The following is a 3,758-nucleotide window of genomic DNA, read 5'->3' as shown; positions in this document are numbered from 1 at the left end:
CCACCTGAGTGAGGGTGGCGCCTTCTTGAAGGTCCAATGGTGCTCTTTGAGCTCCTCTATGTCTTTTCCTTGCTTCTGTTGAATGATTCCTAGTAATTTTGGTGTTCCTACCCTTAGTTGCTTCCAATATTTGTGTGGAGGACAATTTATCCCCTGAGGTATCTCAGGAATCTCTTGAATTGCAGCCACATGTTCTACCACTGAGCTATAAACCCTTTACATGAGTCTTTCCATCTCCCATGACTCAGAGGTGGAAGCTTTTATCTTCCCTCTTTTTTTTTTCTCTTCTTCTCTTTTTTTTTGGATGTCTCTGGCCTTAGGTGCCATTAATGGTTATGGAAAAGCAAAAAGCTATGCTTTTACCACACCAAACTTAGAAAATTGCTCGCCCTCGAGCAAGAGAAGAAAGAAAAGATGAAGAATAAGAAGAAGATATGGAGGAGATTGAGGGATGTGTTTATTCGTCTATATGGGTGGGATTGGGTGGAAAAGAGAAGTTGAATTGTAAAGGTAGGTGGGGTGTATGGGGAAGAGTGGATAGATGAAGGTGGTGAATGAAAAACAGAAGGGATAACCATGAATGGAAAGAGAGAGGGCGAGGTAGGTGGGGATTCTGTGAGGTCCACAGATTCTGAGGTGTCAAGGAATTCCATCCCTACACCAAATAGGCATGTAAAATGCCTTTGCACACCATTCTGGAGTTTAAATGACGTGTGGTGCACATTCTGGGCGTTCAACGCCCATGTAAAGCATGTTTCTGGCATTGAATGCCAGTTTTATGCTTGTTACTGGTGTTCAGCGCCAGCTTTTCTTCTCTAGGCACATTCCTGGCGTTCAGCGCCAGAATGTTGCTTGTTTCTGGCGTTCAGCACCAGAATGATGCTCTATTCTGGCGTTGAACACCGGCCAGATGCATCTTACTGGCGTTGAACACCAGCCTGTGCTTCCTCCAGGGTGTGATTTTTTTCTTCTGCTGTTTTTGATTCTGTTTTTAATTTTTATGATTTTTTCGTGACTCCTCATGATCATGTACCTAATAAAACACAAAATAACAATAATATAGAATAAAATAAAAATTAGATAAATAAAATTGGGTTGCCTCCCAACAAGCGCTTCTTTAATGTCAATAGCTTGACAGTGGCTCTCATAGAGCCACAAAGGTGATCAGGTCAATGTTGTATAGTGCCAACACCAAACTTAGAGTTTGGATATGGGATCTTAACACCAAACTTAGAGTTTGGTTGTGGCCTCACAACACCAAACTTAGAGTTTGACTGTGGGGGCTCTTCTTGACTCTGAACTGAGAGAAGCTCTTCATGCTTACTCTCTTTTGTCACAGAGGGATGGCCATGTGCCTTAAACACAAGGTAGTCCCCATTCAATTGAAGGAATAATTCTCCTCTGTTGACATCTATCACAGCTCCTGCTGTGGCTAGGAAAGGTCTTCCAAGGATGATGCAATCATCCTCTTCCTTACTAATGTCTAAGATTATGAAATCAGCAGGGATGTAAAGGCCTTCAACCTTTACTAACACGTCCTCCACTATTCCATAAGCTTGTCTCAATGACTTATCTGCCAATTGTAATGAGAACAAGGCAGGTTGTACCTCAATGATCCCCAGCTTCTCCATTACAGAGAGTGGCATAAGATTTATCCCTGACCCCAGATCACACAGAGCTTTTGCAAAGGTCATGGTGCCTATGGTACAAGGTATTAAGAACTTGCCAGGATCTTGTCTCTTTTGAGGTAAAGTTTTATGAATCCAAGTATCTAGTTCATTAATGAGCAAGGGAGGTTCACTTTCCCAAGTCTCATTACCAAACAACTTGGCATTCAGCTTCATGATAGCTCCTAAATATTGAGCAACTTGCTCTCCAGTCACATCTTCATCCTCTTCAGAGGAAGAATAGTCTTCAGAGCTCATGAATGGCAGAAGGAGATTTAATGGAATCTCTATGGTCTCTGTATGAGCCTCAGATTCCTTTGGATCCTTAATAGGAAACTCCTTCTTGCTTGAGGGACGTCCCAGGAGGTATTCCTCACTAGGATTTTCGTCCTCCTCCTCCCTTGTGCATTCGGCCATATTGATTATATCAATGGCCTTGCACTCTCCTTTTGGATTCTCTTCTGTATTGCTTGGGAGAAAACTGGGAGGAGTTTCAATGACTTTCTTACTCAGCTGGCCCACTTGTGCCTCTAGATTTCTAATGGAGGATCTTGTTTCACTCATGAAACTGAAAGTGGCCTTTGACAGATCAGAGACTAGATTGGCTAAATTAGAGGTGTTTTGTTCAGAATTCTCTGTCTGTTGCTGAGAAGATGATGGATATGGCTTGCTATTGCTCAGCCTATTGCGTCCACCATTGTTAAAGCCTTGTTGAGGCTTTTGTTGATCCTTCCATGAGAAATTTAGATGATTCCTCCATGATGAGTTATAGGTGTTTCCATAAGATTCACCCATATAATTAACCTCTGCCATGGCAGGGTTCTCAGGATCATAAGCTTCTTCAGAAGCTGCCTCCTTAGTACTGTTGGATGCATGTTGCCATCCATTCAGACTTTGAGAGATCATGTTGACTTGCTGAGTCAACACTTTGTTCTGAGCCAATATGGCATTCAGAACATCAATTTCAAGAACTCCTTTCTTCTGAGGTATCCCATTATTCACAGAATTCCTCTCAGAAGTGTACATGAATTGGTTGTTTGCAACCATGTCAATAAGCTCTTGAGCCTCTTCAGGCGTTTTCTTCAGGTGAATAGATCTACCTGCGGAATGGTCCAATGACATTTTCGAAAATTCAGATAGACCATAATAGAATATATCTAATATGGTCCATTCTGAAAACATGTCAGATGGACATCTTTTGGTCAACTGTTTGTATCTTTCCCAAGCTTCATAGAGGGATTCACCATCTTTTTGTTTGAAGGTTTGAACATCCACTCTCAGCTTGCTCAGCTTTTGAGGAGGAAAGAATTTATCCAAGAAGGCAGTGACCAGCTTATCCCAGGAGTCCAGGCTATCCTTAGGTTGTGAATCTAACCATATTCTAGCTCTGTCTCTTACAGCAAAAGGGAAAAGCATGAGTCTGTAGACTTTAGGATCAACTCCATTCGTCTTTACAGTCTCACAGATCTGTAAGAACTCAGTTAAGAACTGTTAAGGATCTTCAGATGGAAGTCCATAAAACTTACAGTTTTGTTGCATTAAGGCAACTAGCTGAGGTTTCAGCTCAAAGTTGTAGGCTCCAATGGCAGGAATGGAGATGCTTCTTCCATCAAATTTGGACGTTGGCTTTGTGAAGTCACCAAGCATTCTCCTTGCATTATTATTATTTTCGGCTGCCATCTCCTTCTCTTGTTCCAATGTTTCTGAAAGGTTACCTTTAGAATAATGTAATTTAGCTTCTCTTAACTTCCTTTTCAGAGTCCTTTCAAGTTCTGGATCAATTTCAACAAGAGCGCCTTTTTCCCTGTTCCTGCTCATATGAAAGAGAAGAAAACAAGAAAAGAAGAGAAATCCTCTATGTCACATGATGAGTGGATAATTTATACGCTTTTTGGCATTGTTTTTAGTATGTTTTTAGTATGATTTAGTTAGTTTTTAGTATATTTTTATTAGTTTTTAGTTAAAATTCACTTTTCTGGACTTTGCTATGAGTTTGTGTGTTTTTCTGTGATTTCAGGTATTTTCTGGCTGAAATTGAGGGATCTGAGCAAAAATCTGATTCAGAGGCTAAAAGGACTGCAGATGCTGTTG

At 41.0% G+C, this 3,758-nt stretch overlaps 1 non-coding gene across 1 annotated transcript; it reads left to right on the top strand.

The window, feature by feature from the left end:
- Positions 1 to 2,847: 2,847 nt before the first annotated feature.
- Positions 2,848 to 2,951, top strand: LOC130953336 (small nucleolar RNA R71). Its single transcript, XR_009075507.1, has one exon. It is a non-coding gene; the product is annotated as a small nucleolar RNA R71 (small nucleolar RNA).
- The last annotated feature ends 807 nt before the right edge of the window (positions 2,952 to 3,758 follow it).

This window comes from Arachis stenosperma, chromosome 9, assembly GCF_014773155.1.
Source record: "Arachis stenosperma cultivar V10309 chromosome 9, arast.V10309.gnm1.PFL2, whole genome shotgun sequence".
In the NCBI taxonomy this organism is placed as follows: Eukaryota; Viridiplantae; Streptophyta; class Magnoliopsida; order Fabales; family Fabaceae; genus Arachis; species Arachis stenosperma.
This window is presented reverse-complemented; position numbering and strand designations above follow the sequence as displayed.